The sequence below is a fragment of the Ambystoma mexicanum genome, chromosome 3p, assembly GCF_040938575.1.
Source record: "Ambystoma mexicanum isolate Mex_15411 chromosome 3p, UKY_AmexF1_1, whole genome shotgun sequence".
NCBI lineage: Eukaryota > Metazoa > Chordata > Amphibia > Caudata > Ambystomatidae > Ambystoma > Ambystoma mexicanum.
In genome coordinates, this window is record NC_090925.1 from 965,783,592 (window position 1) to 965,800,671 (window position 17,080).

A 17,080-nucleotide genomic window follows, 5' to 3' on the forward strand; every position below is an offset into this window, starting at 1 on the left:
CCTGGTCGGAGGGGCGTTTCTCTAATGGGAAATAGCTGCTTCAGTGCGAGTGGGCTAGTTCCCATTAGACATGGGACCTTTCTGCCTCTCCTGGTCGGAGGGGCGTTTCTCTAATGGGAAAAAGCTGCTTCAGTGCGAGTGGGCTAATTCCCATTAGACGAGGGGACCTTTCTACCTCTCTAGGTCGGAGGGCCATTTATCTAATGGGAAATAGCTGCTTCAGTGCGAGTGGGCTAGTTCCCATTAGACGATGGGACCTTTCTGCCTCTGCAAGTCGGAGGGCCTTTTCTCTAATGGGAAATAGCTGCTTCAGTGCGAGTGGGAACTGGTCTAGTTCCCATTAGACGAGGGGACCTTTCTGCCATTGCAGGTCGCAGGGGTGGTTCTCTAATGGGAAATAGCTGCTTCAGTCCGAGTGGGCTAGTTCCCATTAGACATGGGACCTTTCTGCCTCTCCTGGTCGGAGGGGCGTTTCTCTAATGGGAAATAGCTGCTTCAGTGCGAGTGGGCTAGTTCCCATTAGACATGGGACCTTTCTGCCTCTCCTGGTCGGAGGGGCGTTTCTCTAATGGGAAAAAGCTGCTTCAGTGCGAGTGGGCTAATTCCCATTAGACGAGGGGACCTTTCTACCTCTCTAGGTCGGAGAGCCATTTCTCTAATGGGAAATAGCTGCTTCAGTGTGAGTGGGCTAGTTCCCAATAGACGATGGGACCTTTCTGCCTCTGCAAGTCGGAGGGCCTTTTCTCTAATGGGAAATAGCTGCTTCAGTGCGAGTGGGAACTGGTCTAGTTCCCATTAGACGAGGGGACCTTTCTGCCATTGCAGGTCGCAGGGGTGGTTCTCTAATGGGAAATAGCTGCTTCAGTGCGAGTGGGCTAGTTCCCATTAGACGAGGGGACCTTTCTGCCTCTGCAAGTCGGCGGACCGTTTCTCTAATTTGAAATAGCTGCTTCAGTGCGAGTGGGCTAGTTCCCATTAGAAGAGGGGACCTTTCTGCCTCTGCAGGTCGGAGGGGCGTTTCTCTAATGGGAAATAGCTGCTTCAGTGGGAGTGGGCTAGTTCCCATTAGACGAGAGGACTTTTCTGCCTCTGCAGGTCGGAGCGCCGTTTCTCTAATGGGAAATAGCTGCTTCAGTGCGAGTGGGCTAGTTCCCATTAGACGAGGGGACCTTTCTGCCTCTGCAGGTCGGAGGGCTGTTTCTCTAATGGAAAATAGCTGCTTCAGTGAGAGTGGGCTAGTTCCCATTAGACATGGGACCTTTATGCCTCTCCTGGTCGGAGGGACGTTTTTCTAATGGGAAATAGCTGCTTCAGTGCGAGTGGGCTAGTTCCCATTAGACGAGCGGACCTTTCTACCTCTCTAGGTCGGAGAGCCATTTCTCTAATGGGAAATAGCTGCTTCAGTGCGAGTGGGCTAGTTCCCATTAGACATGGGACCTTTCTGCCTCTCCTGGTCGGAGGGCCGTTTCTCTAATGGGAAATAGCTGCTTCAGTGTGAGTGGACTAGTTCCCATTAGATGAGGGGACCGTCCAGGTTGGAGGGCCGTTTCTCTAATGAGAAATAGTTGCTTCAGTGTGAGTGGGCTAGTTCCCATTAGACAAGGGGCCTTTTCTACCTCTCCAGGTCGGAGAGCCGTTTCTCTAATGGGAAATAGCTGCCTCAGTGCGAGTGGCCTAGTTCCCATTAGACAAGGGGACATTTCTGCCCCTGCAGGTCGGAGGGCCGTTACTCTAATGGGAAATAGCTGCTTCAGTGCAAGTGGGCTAGTTCCCATTAAACAAGGGGACAGTTCTGCCTCTCCAGGTTGGAGGGCCATTTCTCTAATGAGAAATAGCTGCTTCAGTGTGAGTGGGCTAGTTGCCATTAGACAAGGGGCCTTTTCTACCTCTCCAGGTCGGAAGGCTGTTTCTCTAATAGGAAATAGCTGCTTCAGTGGGAGTGGGCTAGTTCCCATTCAACAAGGGGACCTCTTGCTCCCCTGTATCCACCTCGAGAATGGGCAGACAACCACTATCATGTAGCGGTATCCTTGACATAATTGGATGATATCATCATCTTGTCCCGAATGTACTCTTTCTGATAATGTTCAAAAACACTTCATAGTCAAGCCTCATAGTGCTGTAACACACTTCTCAATGGTCTCACAATATTTCTGTTGTCTGATGGCAAATTGATAAGAAGCCAAAATGTTATTCCCCTTCACCAGGTAATACTTGTCCATCTTGGCTATTTGGCTATGCATATATCAAACTGAGTCGGTTGGCCATCTCGATGCATTCAGGTAGTTTTAAGAAATGTTTGTCCAGCCTGACCTCGACAATGAAGCAGTGTCTCTTTCTTTTTACTCAAATAATTAGTACCATATACTGCCAACATATACTTCTGGAATCTTTCTTTCCATTTGATGACCTAGGAATAGCCCAGTGCCTGGTATATTTGCCATGATCTTTGAATTTATTTCTATTGCTTCCCTATGTTCGCGCCCTTGGTATTTGTCACCTTGTTCACAGTGACACATGTCTGCAATCTCCCTTTTAAGTTGCAATGAAAAAAAACCTCTCGGAGTGACAGTGTCAAGGCGAAGTCCGTCCCAACGCAGAAGTAGCAAGAACTCCTTCCTCCCCTTGACGGTCTAGGCGCCTGGATTAGTTTTAAGACAGGTTGCCGCGACCCCCACGGGGAAAGAGGGTTAGGGTTCACGGGTTGGATGGGTTTCAGGGTGGTAGGGTAACCGGGTTGAGGGTTAGAAAGAGGTTATGGACAGGATGGGGGTTGTTAGGATAGGCATGGTCCTTGACTCTGACGATTATTTTTTTATTTATTATTTTTAGTTTTTTATTTATTTGTTACAGTTGGCGAACCAACTTTTCAAATATTAAATAACAATGCAGTGTATCAACAAGTTGCATAAATTAATACAATGCATCCCAGGATGCACACAATCACAGTGCAAATTGCAATACTCCTCATATTCATGATAAAATACATTTCATTTGTTTTCCTTATTCTCACTTAGTCTCTTACATTCCTAGTAGTATTAAAAATTGCACAATGGCAATCTGAACAGTTACTCTTTAGCTAGAAAACAGCATGTTCCAAATTTGATCATAATCTACATGATTCTGTACAATAGGTTTCTTCCCAAAACATTTGGCCCTTGTTGCTTCTAATGCAGTGCACTCGATTACCAGGTGCTGTAATGTTTCCCTCCGCTCCCCGAGTAAACAGAATCGGCGATAATTTTGCTCTCTTGGTATTAGTCGCCTTCTACATAAGATATCTCTTGTTTCATGCTGATTCAATCAAAATTTTAACATTTTTTTCGGCAATGTGAGTGCGATGGAGATTTTACCAAATAATCAGCTATCACACCATACTTTTTAAGGCCGAAAGTGCTAGAATTAAAATCCCTCAGTTTTGAACATAGTGCTAAATTGCCAACCCAGTCATATTCATAGATCTTTCTTTTTGCACGATCTGGGTTGGTTAATAGCAACTCAATTGTTTAACGCGGCAACAGCTGCTGCATTTAGGGTATGGTGTCGCCACCTTCTCGATAAACCATCATTCGATGTGAGAATGTTGTGAGCTAAGATATTCAAGAAGGATGGTTTCACTAACCCTTCTAATAGTTTTCGCAACAGGGCACACTGTTTCCATAATACTTGGGAATGCAGAGAGGCTAAACCTAGTTCGAATCGCTGTAACGCCAATGGTGTTCCAGGCGACAATGTTAAAACTGCTTTCCAGTATTTTGCTTCCCAAGCATCCCAAAAACAACGGTCTCGCGGAGCAAAGGCCTCGACCCCATACAGTAGGATCGGAACTACCTTCGACCTATAAAAGGTTATAACATGTTTTAATGTAAACTTCCCAAATTTTCTTAGTAGTTCTTTGACTGCGAGATCAACGGTTCTAACTTAGCTTTGATTTCACAGGTTTGGATTTTTAAAGTTTTTTGGTGTTCAATGTGGACTCCCAGATACTTATATCTTGGAACCACTGAAAGTTCACATTGATGTAAAGACCACCTCAAACTGTGTCTCTTTGAGTTTTTGTTTCAAATTAAGATTTGCGATTTGGCGTTGTTCACAATTAAATTGTTGGCAATCGTATACATTTCTAATTGATTCAGCATATTTTGTAACCCACTAGGTATCTGAGAGAGCAAGACTAAATTGTCTGCATATAATAAATAGGCTATCTTTTGGTGACCAACGCGAGGGGCATCAGTAGTGCAATTCGTCAAAGCCGGACCCAAATCTAGATTGAAGAAATTGAACAGAAATGACGCAAGGGCGCAGCCCTGCTTCACACCTCTGTGTGTTGCAATCCGGGGAGACATTTTGCCTCCCAAATTTAATTTGACTCGCATGGAGGTATTCATATGTAATTTCATCACCAAATTCACTAAAGATGGAGGACAATGATGTTGCTTAAGTTTGTCTACAAGTAATGATCTGTCAATCGAGTCAAACGCTGACTTAAAATCAATGAAGCCTAAATACAATGGGCTACCACCATCCATTTGTTTTTATTGTATCATAGAAAGGGCCGTGATATTGGGGATCATTCCCATACCTTTTTTAAAAACTTTATTTTTTAATCAAAGGCATACAGACATAACCAACAAATCAGAAATGATAAATTAACAAACTTGTTCAACCTCCCCCTCTTTCTGATATTGTCCGACAGAAAACAAAATCTCTTAGCCTTTGAGTGTTTTCATTTTTCACTTAACAATCCCCATCCCTCTTCCCCCCCTATCTCACCCTCCCCTTTCCCACCCCCACCCTGCGTTGACTGACACTTCAGAGTGATATAATACAGTACAGAGTTCAACCTGTGTGAGGGCTCTTGGTAGGTTTTGTCCGGTGCTCCTTCCCTCCTGCCGTTGGTAGCAGTTATATGACATGTATGCTTCTGAGAAGACGGGGTTTAAAGAAGTGGGCCTCTCTGTCTCTCACGTACTCATGAAATGGAGTCCAGGTCCTCAGGAATTTTTGGCATTTCCCCACCGTAAGTGCGCATATTTTCTCCATGGCTATCACTCCCCAGACCTTGATCCACCACCAAGCAACTATAGGGCCCTCTTCATTTTTCCAGTTTTGCGCTAAGGTCATCCTGGCTGCCGATAGCAGGTGTGTGATAAGAGTGGCTGTCGCCCCTGACATTGCATATTTGCCCTCTATCGGAGCACCTAATAGAATAGTCTTCAGGGACATCGGAAGTTCGACACCAGTGATGTCTTTAATGTGGCCCAAAATCTCCTTCCAATACACCACTGCTTTGGGACATGTCCACCACATATGAATTAAGTCGCCTCTCTCTCCACACTTTCTCCAGCAGAGTGGCAAATAGGTCTTGGTGATCTTATGCAGACGGTGAGGGGGCATATACCACCGTAGACACATTTTATAGGCAGATTCTTTAATCGTGGTGCATCTGGAGGCCCCACGCGCACGTGCCCATATTTTACACCATTCGTCTTCCGTTAAGGGTTCTTGCAGGTCCCGTTTCCTATTCCCTTGATATGGGAGGCGGTCTAATGCTTGGGAATTTGAGAGAAGTTTGTAAAGTCTAGTGATACCTTTTGGAATCTGACCCTCCTGTAAGGTTAGTTCTAAGCCCGACTGTGGTCGAGTACCCACTCTTTTCACCAATGGATGGGTTATCCAGTGTCTTATTTGCGCATACCTATACCGCTTTCTTTCCCCTATGCCAAACTTCTGCTGACAGTCTGTGAAAAGTAATGGGGAACCATCTTTGTACATCTCAGCCAGAGTCAGGGTCTCCACTCCGCTCCATCCCTCCCAGTCTTTGCCTTGAAGGCCCGGGGCAAAATCTGGGTTATGCAGTACAGGCGAGTAGGGGCCCAGCCCTTGTGGGATACGTTTATGCTTCCTGGCTATATCCCAACTCTGCAGTGAACCCTTTGTGGATTCCAAGAGGGCACCCCACCACCTCTGAGCTCAGCTGTCAAACCCAAGAGGGAGATCAGAGGGATTGACGTAACAGATTGTTCTATTCTACACCATCCTTTGTGGTTCTCGACTCTGGCCCAGCGTAATATAGGGGCTAGTCGTGCTGCTGATATGTACCTCTCCACGTCTGGCACTCCAAGTCCTCCCAGGAGTGGAGGTTGCATTAAGATACCCTTCTGGACCCTAGGCCTCTTACCTTGCCAAATTAATTTAAGAATGGCATTTTGCAGCTCTCTGATCTTGATTGGCGGGATAGGTACTGGGATCGAGCTAACCACATAAAGAAGACGTGGAAGGATGGTCATTTTGACTGCCGTGATGCGGGCAAACCACGATAATTCTTGGGACTCCCATTTGAGCATATCGTCTTGTAATTGCTTCCATTGGGGAGTGATGTTCGCCCGGAATAGTTTCTTGGTTCCTTAGTGAGTCTTATTCCCAAGTATTCGAGGGAGTCTTTCACCCATGTCAATGGGTATAGTTGCTCTAGCCTTTCAATCGTTACCCTCTTCGCCGTAATGTTCATTGCCTTTGATTTGGGGAAATTTTGGGCGAAACCCGAGACCTGCCTGAATTCTTCTAGCCTAGCCATCGCTCTGGGCATTGTGTTCTCAGGATCTCCCATGTAAAGAATGATGTCATCCGCATAGAATGCGATTTTGGGAGTCTCAGAACCTAGGGTCACGCCTTTGATGTCGGCATCTAGTCTGAACAGCGTGGCGCACGGCTCCATCGCCATTGTGAATACTAACGGGGAGAGAGGGCACCCCTGTCTCGTGCCTTTTCTGATCTCCACCGATTGATTATGAGGGTTGTCGATGGGGTTTGATAGTTAGCAAGCACCATCTTCTTGAAGACTGGGCCACAGCCAAAGCGCTCCTGGATTAGAGACAGATAGTTCCAGTCCATACTGTCAAATGCCCGGGTATCATCCAGGGCTGCTACTGCAAACTCTTGCCGTGTCCTTTGCCCTGCGTCTACAACATCTATTGACCTTCTGATGTTGTCCTGTGTGTGGCGGTCCGTGATGAAACCCGATCGATCTTCATGTATTATGTGTGGGAGTACTTTCATCAGTCGGGTAGCCAATATCTTCGCATAAATCTTTGCATCTGTGTTCAATAGTGCAATAGGGCGGTAGCTTGAACAATTGCGGGGATCTCTTCCGGGCTTCAAGAGCATTATAGTCGTGGACTTTTCCATGTCAGGCGTTACTCTCCCCTCTTCTCTGATAGTGTTGTACAACTTTGTCAATGGGCCGAGTAGTTGGGTACGAAAGGTTTTATAATACCCGTTGCTGAGGCCAACAGGGCCCGGGGTTTTGTTTGCTGGCAAGGCCGAGATGGCGTCGCTGATCTCTTGTGCCAAGATCGGGGTTCCCAAGGCTGATTCTGTCATGTTCTGTTATTTGGGGCAAGGGTAGAGAGTTTATATACTTGAGTTGCTGCTTGGGGTCAAGTCTTCCACTGCCTACGAATGACTCATGGAAACGTTTCTTTATCTTTATTTTATCTGGCTCCGCTGTGTGTGGTTTCCCAAGCTCATCACTCAGTTGAACTATGTAGTTGCGAGCTTTACGTTTCCTCAGTTTTGCCGCTAGGAAACGGTTAGCCTTAGCCCCATGGATGTAGTAGGACTGTTTTGTGCGAAGCATTGACAGAGCCACCTGATCCGCTGTATGGTGCTCAAGCTGGGCTCTGATCTTCCGAAGTGTCCGCAGGGATTTCCTTGAGCGGCAAGCCTTGTGTTGTATCTCCGCATTTTTCACCTCAGTTTCCAAGCGGTGGGTCATTCTTGCTCTTTCTTTATAGTGTGCAGTTGCTTGTGACATGAATTCTCCTCTAATCACCGCCTTTCCTGCATCCCATATTGTTCCCCAACTGGTTTCCCTATTGTTGTTTTCCTTAAAATAATTATTTATGGAGGTCTCGATCTGCGCTCTGAGTGCTATGTCTCTAAGTAGAATTTCATTTAGCCTCCTGGGAGGTCTACTTTTGTGTTCTCCCTTCCTCCAAGCTATTCCCATAATCACAGGTGCATCGTCCAAGTGATATTCCACCCCAATTTCCACCCCGGTTATTTGCGGAATTAGCGTAGTAGAGACGAGGATCATATCTATTCTAGAGTAACCCAGGTGAACCGCCGAGTAGTGGGTATACTCCCTACTGTCCCCTTGAAAAAACCGCCAGGTCTCGATGACCCCCATTTCCCTGAAGAACCGGCCCAGTGCCTGTCTATTTCTCTGGTCTACACTCGTGGGGGGAAGCGTTTTATCCAGGACTGGATCCATAACAGAGTTGAAGTCTCCTCCAACGATCAATTGGCCCTCACACCAGCCACCCAGTTTGCCCAGTAAATTTGTTATAAACACATCCTGGCGTTCATTAGGAGCATATATTGCCAAAATTGTATACACCCTGCCTTTGATCAGCCCCATCAGACCCAGATATCGACCTTCCCTGTCTCTACAGAGTTGAGTTTTACGGAACGCTAGGGACCTACCTATTAGAATGGCCACCCCTCTCTTTTTCCCCCCGCTGGATGCAAAATATTGTTGCGGAAAAGCTTGATGTGCCATACGCTTTTCGTCATTAGGGAGAAGATGTGTCTCTTGTAAGATCCCTATTTCTGCCTGTAGCTTTAGCAACCTATCGAGAATAACCCGACGCTTGATTGGAGAGTTCAATCCCTGGACGTTCAGGGAAACTATATTTGATTCAGCCATACACATTTAGAAGGAGGGGATTTGCACTTTTGCATCGTTAGGTTGCGCTGGCATCGCTCTTCTTCCATCCCTTAAGGCCTCCCAAGAGCCCGTAGTTTCGCCTCCTCGTGTCAATCCCTGATAACTGTCCCCCCTCCTTGTCCCTCCCACCTCCCCCTTCCTCTCCCTCCCCCCCCACTCCCTCCCTTGCGTTCCCCACAACCCGGATTCCGTAGAATCCTCCCCAATAACTACTTGGGGTGTCAGGTCGGTCAACACTTCACAAGGGGCGAGAATCCCGAAATTGTCGGGTCTCTGAAAGGATTCCATAAATCAGCATTACCTGCCTCCGCACCGACTGCCTATAGAAGCTTATGTGTATCAAGTCTGTGGCCAGAATATGCATACGATTATAGTAGGGTACCACCAGATCCTCTGATGGTCTCAGTTCATTTGCGGAGCTCTTGGTCTTGAATCTCTCCTCGGTCTGTTCCTGCGCGCCTTGGAACACTCCCACGAGTTGAGCCCCTGCCCTGGGGCTTTCGTGACATGTCTTTGTTCGGGCCTCCTCCAAATTTAGTAGGGCCTGACCCTCCTCACATGTAGTTATTCGCCTTTGTTTGCCCTCCCAGTTGAACATCAGGCCAAAGGGGTGTGCCCATCTGTAGGGAACTTGTTTCTCCTGGAGGGCTTTGGTCACCGGGCGCATGAGTCTGCGCTTGTAGAGTGTTGATAGAGCAAGGTCCTGAAACAATTTAACCTCATGGCCGTTGATTGTCAGGCTAGTGCTAGATCTGGCGGCATTCAGGATGCATTCTTTTGTCGTAAATGAGGTGAGAGCCACTAGCGCATCCCGTGGGCGAACACCGGGATCATTCCTCCTAGGCCCAACTCTGTGTATCCTGTCAAATCCTATAGATTCCGGCGCTGGGTCCCTTACTATATTACTGAAGGCCGATTGAAGTGTCGCATGTAGGTCGCTGTCCAGGATCGATTCCGGTAGGCCTTTGACCCGTATGTTAACGTCTCAACCTATTTTCAAGGTCCTCCGCCTGCAGTTCAAGATTGTTTTTAGCAGCGGCTATTTGGTCCAGCAGAAGGCTAGATTGCTTGGACTCCTCAGATAAGTTAGAGAGGCCGGTTTCAACTGTGTCGACACGGTCTCCCAATTCGTTCACTTCTTTTCGGATTTCCTGCAGGGAGGTTTTAATGTCCTCCCTCAGTTGACCTATTTGGGCCTGAAAAGCTGTTGTCATTCTAGCCTCCATACCTTTCAGGCAAGCCAACAGTTCTTCTTTATCCGTATCCATATCTCTCTGTTGTGTTTCGGAGGCCAGCCCAGATGATTCTGGTTGTGCTTGTTGGGGAGTCGGATCTCGCTGCTTTGCCTGTCCCCAGTACTTGGCCAGTTGTTGTTCTTGTCTCTTCGGCAAACCTTTCGACCTCGACAGGGCGCCTCTGGTTCTGGTGCCTAGCATCTGAACTGGAGACCTGTTTCGGGTGAGGCGCTTTACTCTTCTAGGCGTACTCTACTGGACAAGATCCCGATAACATACCCGTTTGAGGTGTCAGGCTGTAGGGAAGTAGGTTCAGAATGGTCCCAGGTCTGTGTTCCCATACTCACATCAACCCCCTGTTCTCAAAGTCAGATGGGAGGGTGTGCGGGGGGCAGTCTCAATGCGTTTGTTCCGCAAGGCACCCAGTTCGTGTAGACCTCGTCTGAGTGCCTATATTGGGACCTGCTATCGATGGCTCGAGATGCACAGCGCGGGTTATGCCTTGTGTGCTGTGCCCATTGATCCAGCCGCTCACTCCGGTCCCCCAATATCAAGGAACACTGCGGCGTGCGTGGGGCTAGCTTGATGTCTCAGCCTTATGGTGCTTTATGAGCCGACCTCCCCACTACCGGCGATTGAGCTAACGGCCGCCCTGACCGATTCTCCTCCATATGAGGGCATATATGGACCAAGTGCTTTCCCAAAGTCTGCGGTACAGCCGATGAGGGCCCCCGTGAAAGTGAGTGGGGAGGGAACAGGAGGAACACCCCTCACCTTAGGAGACGAGATGGCTTCAGCATATGGGCTTCCAGTGACAGCGGGCTTCTCCTCCGGTGCTCGCTCCCCGTGCCGCCTTCAGCCCCGTCGCCTCTTCCAAGTCGCGCAGAGATCCTGCCGGAACGACGCCGTCGGGTGCCGCTCCAGGAGGGACCCGCTCCAGGTTGAGCCCGTGGGCACCCCCGGCCCCCGTGTCAGAGACCCAAGCCTCCAGGGTCCAAAGGCGGAGGAAGGAGCGCTCCTTGGCATGCAGCAACCCCTATTTCAGGTTGCCCGGGAGTGGTATGGGGGGAGCAGTGTGCGGGCTTCTCCTCCGCAGTACGCTGATGCGGCTCTGTGACTTCGGGCCCGTCAAAACTACTGTGCGTGGATGGCGGCAGTTAACAGAGCCGCGCAGCTCCTCAGACCTCTCGACTGCTGCACTCGGCGTCGGGTGTATTTGCGGCTTCCCCTCGAGCGTACAGGGGGTATGCCGACCGACTCTTATCTCTCCGCTGTGAGAGGCAGAGGGGCCCCGTCTGGATCCTCAGTGACTACCGAGGCCCGCCATGGAGTCTGTCGGGGAGGGGGAGGGGTGGCTGCTCTCCGCAGGTCTCCACTATCCAGCCCCGATGCGGGTCTCCCAGCACCTTTAGATCACCCCCAGCTGTCGCATGCGATCCCGGTCGCCGTTGCTTGGGGCTACTGCAGTTTAATTACCCCTTCGTAGACTTTCGTTTGGTCAGCAGGCAGCCATCTTGGAATCCTCATTCCCATACCTTTTACAAATCCAGACTGGAACGAATCTTTGAGTTGACTATCAGTCACCCACTTATTGAGCTCCTTCAGAATGAGTCTGCAGAATCTTTTACTCGGGGCATCTAACAAGGAAATCGGACGATAGCTCTCTGGTAATTTACAATCGCCTTTTTTATAAATTGGAATTGTGATTGCTTCAGTCCAAGACTTTGGTAGTGTTTGCTGTTGATTAATGGCTGAAAATATTTTAAAGAGAATTGAACCCCAGATTTCTAAATGTTTTTTCATTATGAAGTTAGATATACCATCAAGGCCCACCGCTCGTGAGTTACTAGAGGACATGATTAATTGTTTAATCTCGACCAGATCTAATTGCAGATGAAACTTTAGGTCTCCCTGGGGTGATGCCAATGGTTGAGAATTAAGGGGTAGCGCATATAGCTGCTCAAAATGGTTCACCCACTGATGTACATCCACCACTGAAGATTGCATATCCATTTGATGATTATTGGTGGCCTGATTGAGTGAGGCCCACATTTTTTATATGTTTTTCTGCACTAACGTGGATAACATCTGCTTCCCATCTCTTTGGTATAAGGTTGCTCGATGTTCCAAGCGCCAGTTATTATATGTTAAACAAGCTCTTTTGGTGAAGCCTTGCTAATCTTCTTAATTCCGCACGATGTGCGGTTTTCCTGATGTATAGGGATCTATCAAAAGTGTGCAAGTGAACTCTACCTTTTGAGTCACAAGGTTTTGATTGACTAAAAGCTTGCATTACATCACTATAAATAAGACCCACATTAGTCTTATGCAGAGTATCATTTTGATTGGAATCAAGCAGGATTTGATTGAAGTGTATCAAGGCATTCTCCGTCCATCGTAAACGATTCCCACCACAATTAGCAACAAAACAACCATTCTTCAGTACCCTCGGCTGATCGACCTCAGATCTTATACCAGATTGCCAATTGGCACAGAGCAGATCATGGTCACTCACCCTTGACGGTGTCACATGAAACGCTTGCATCTTAGACCATAGTGCAAAGTTCACATATACATAGTCAATTGTGGATGACGAGCTACCTCTATGCCAGGTTGGTGCCGAGGGAACATCAGGACTAATGGCTCCATTCAAAACAAATACATTTCTAAATGAGACTAGAAAGTTCCATCGCACCAGTCTCTCACACCGTTGCCCATCATTTTTTGCTAGACAATTCAAGTTCAGATCCCCAACCAATATTAGGTGGGTGAAGCTTTTCTCTTCATCCACCATGTCCAATAAAGCATTCAAGTCTTTAAAAAACAGGTCCGTGGTGATGGCTACAGGATTCCAATATATATTGAGAATCGCATATACGTCCCCATAAATAACTGCCCTGACTAATAACATATAGGGGTTTGGGGTTGCCCATACATCTGACGAATACCCTGGACCATCTTTCAAAGCTACTACTAGACCTGCAGATGTTCTGCCTAGTGCGGACTTTAGGGCAGGAACATGATGGATTTGATGCTCAGCCCAAATTAGAGGTGAAATCAACCATGTTTCTTGGAGGAGGGTTATGTCAAACCTACTTAGCCCGCTCTCATCATTGTTCAGCAGGTGCTTGAAGCCTTGAGAATTCCAACTGACCAATGAGAGTGACTGCTGACTTTTAGAGTTACCTAGTTAATTTTGATTAGAATTGCAGTTACAAACATAAGATCCCCCTCCTAGCTCTGATTGTTTGTTGTTCGTATTGGTAGTGGGCAAGGATTTGGTACTAGGTGCACATTCCGTGCTACTTGACGCTAGAGGACTGGGTGTACTATCTGTTTCCACACTAACTACAATCCCCAGGTCGAACAAGTACCTCTTTGCTTGCCAAACCAAGTTTTGAATTACTCTGGATTGAGTCCAAATGCAAACAGCATTTAAATTCAAATTTGATACAAATTCTACCAGAGTTAGATCAGCTGATACGATGTCCTGCAGTGGCGGCACATCTGAAAAAATTGCCAAAATGGCTCTTCGATTTAAATCATACTGGGTACAAGGAGCCGGTCTACATTTGAGGAGCAAGGAGCATAGTGCCGGTCGAATTTTACTTTTTGAATCACTCTTTTTCTCTTGTTTTCCTACAAATGAGCCGGCAGGAACAGATTGCTTGCTATTCATGTTCAAACCCAAGTTACCTAGTGCATTTTTAACGAGTGATAGCACTATATTTGATAGGTCACCTGGATTGTTCATGTGAGATGGTGTTGTCGGCTTCACACAAGCCGTGGAGTTGCTTATGGTCGGGTAATTGTTATCAATAGCAACCAGGGTCGTGCTCAAAGTGGGGGCTACTAAATCAGTGCTTCCATTTCTACTTATATCATAATTGATTGTGAACTTCTTCACACCATTCTCTAATGTATTGGAACTCTTGTTCGACAAGAACTGCACTACAACAGGTGCTCCCACTAATGAAGGAGGAAGATGCTGACCCTGCATATACGCATCCACCGCCTTCCTTATTTCTGCTCTATGTCGCATTACCTCCTCTGTACAGGATGTAATAATGGTCTCACTTGCGTTCTGCTGACTAGTTGTAGTTGTCAACAGTGATCTAGAGGGCCCGACCTGACACTTCAGCTGTGCAACCTCTTTCATCAAGGCATCTAAAGGGGGATACTCATCCACCACCCATATGCTAAGGGCCTTAATGGGTTCTCTTGGCTTATCTCGATTCATCATCATATATTTATTTTTAATTGCATCAGAAACATTTATACATGGTTTCCTATTTGCAACTATTGGAGTCGAAATGGATTTCATAAATCGTTTAGCAGTAGCTCTCCCAATGCTTTTGGGAGTCGGTTGATTTTTTGATAATTTTATCCATACATTGCTAAATACTTTCTTTTTTGGATCCTCATCCCCCATTCTCACATTAGTCCCTTTGTCATTGGCACAATTAAAAATTGAATACACCTTTTGAGTAGAAGTAAGCTTCGATGGAAGAGCACACTCAGGTCGCGAATTACGTATCAAAAGAAGATTCAATTCTTCAATTACCGGCACAGCGGGTATTTCATGTATAACAGATTCAAAACAGGGTAAACTACTCCTGTATGCTTGATTAAGGGGTGTGCCTCCCGACGAGTGTGGCACCGTCGGTTGGGGAACCACTAAGTGTGTTTGTGTGGCTATTGAACACAAAGATACTTTCCCCCTCCCATCATATATAGCCCTTAACTCATTGATCTCATATCCCACATAACAAATCTCTTAATGATTGGACAGCCAAATTCAACGCTTGTAGAGAGATGTTGGACTGAAGCAGGGCCTGAGCATTCAAATCCACACAAGTGTTAGTCCCACGCAAGTGCATCTCTGGGTAAGTGGAAGTGTTTGTGCCCAGGGTGCACACACCTGGGCTAGCTCTCACTGACGCGTTCGATGTAGTTGACTCATCATAAAAGCTTTGGGATGAGTCTGTAAACATCAAAGGTGTGCTAGACAGATTGTCCGACATACAGTTGTCAGAGAATGCTGAACCATTCATATCCAAGTCAATAATGGCAGCATCCCCTGCCGCTTGTGGTAAACTTGGTATGGCAGGAGAAGAGTCAATCCTTGAGTTAGTGAGTCTAACAGTGCCGTGTCAGATATAGATGAATCATGTGGGCGAAAGTTTTGCTGCGCAGCAGCCAGTAATAAGACAGGAGTTGTACCTAATGTTAGGCCGGCAGTATCTAGTGCAAGCCTTGCATTTGAAAGTTCCACACTACAAACACCCCCAGTCATCTGTACCTGAACACTGGCCACAGCCCGCTTTGCTCTGTGGGCTGATAGTGAACCGCTGCAAAACATTTGAATGTCCCCATTCACCATTGTGCCTTTTTTAGCTGGTCCCCGTGCCGGAGTCACACACTCACACTGGACTGGCAAGGCTGTATCATTGCGGATAGCTGTAAGCAACGGAGAATGATCTTTCAGAGACATGCCTAAGGTCGTAGATCTGGTCAGCATAACAGCCAAACCAGATTTGCTCTTCTTTTAATCAAAGAACACGGGGAGACACAGAGGCACCACACTTGTTACTTCGGCTCCTCAGCAACCTTCACACAATGGGGGTGACTCTGCTTGGACTAATACCCTCACACTGCGACAGATATCCTGACTTACAGGCGCAATGCAAGTGATCAACAACAACTTGTTGTATGTGGCCAAGAAGCGACTGGGATCAAAGGGTCTAGCCCCGCAGTCTCCCGCTGTTCGCTAATCCTGATCACACGAATCTCCCAATAGAGCAAATATGGGTTACTTAAAGTATCAAATTACGTATAGCTGTACATTACCGACTTATGTAATGCAAGGCATCATGACAACGTGCTAAATGGGGGTCCACAGCTTTCTCTTCTTACTTGAACGCCGAAATGCGCGCGCTACCAGCGCCTAACAGCCGCACAACAGCCAGTGGCCTTGCCTCCGAAGGGCTTAACGCCGCAAGGGTGGCTCGGGTTGTAATTTATGCACGGCCAAAGTCAAGTGATCTGTCACGTGATGTGGATGAACCGCCTCCTCCAGGAAGCAGGGGATTCAACAGCAAGAGCTACAGCAAGCTCGCAGTGCTGTTTAAAACAAGATGAAAGCAGGTAAGCGTTCCAGTTAAAATAGAATTCTTCTCCTCAGCACAGTGCACCATTAAGAGTCTGTTCTGTTTTTATCCTGTAGTTGCAGCTTCGCTTTTCACTCATGCATTCATATCTCATGCATGCGTTACCCTTAATCAGGAACCCAACACTCTGTTTATGTCATACACTGAGTTTTGCCCCGCATTAGGGTTTCCACTGGCACAGTACCCTGGGTGAGGTTTTCAGCACTCAGTTTGGCTTTGACACTGAGTTTTTCCCTCTTACTACATTAGGGTTACAGATCCTAAGAATATCAACATGAATTCAAGCACAACACTTTGATCACAATAATAACACTTAGCTCTGTTTTTTTCCCAATGAACTTCGTTCCGCCCGCCGGCTCTGCAGTCTGTGGGCCGTGGAATCTGATCGATGTAGATGGCGGTGAACTCCTGACAAGAAAGGAGATAGTAAGCTTTGTTCTTGCACGCCTTTTGGCAATTCACAAGCACCCGCGAGTAGCGAGTAACATTTCACAAACACCCGCAACAGGCAAGCACAGCGTTACGTTATCACCCGCAACTGGCGAGTGTACATCAACATGCAGTTTAGTATTGTTATTAGTTAGTTCGAGTAGCTTCCCGGAGTTCGGTAGGCTCTCCCGATTGTCAGGCTGGCAAGCGGGGCCTCTTATCAGCATTAGTTCCTTCTGGCAAGCATTAGATTGAAACAATCTACTTATCTTTTGAGCCGCTGGGCCTGACGATGGAATCCAGCAGCGAGGGCGGCCCCGCGAGTGGCTTAGCTGGAGCTCTGCTAGGTGCGTCCTCTCGGCAGCAGCGTTGAGCACGGACAAGCATTCCAGGATCGCGCAGCGCAGTGGCCACCTCGCGCATGCGCGTTGCTTTGGGCATCGACCTGGGCCTTCCCTGGGCTGGTTGCAGGCTCCGTGTGCCTGATTCTGTCTCATACGAGACCCGGGCTGGCA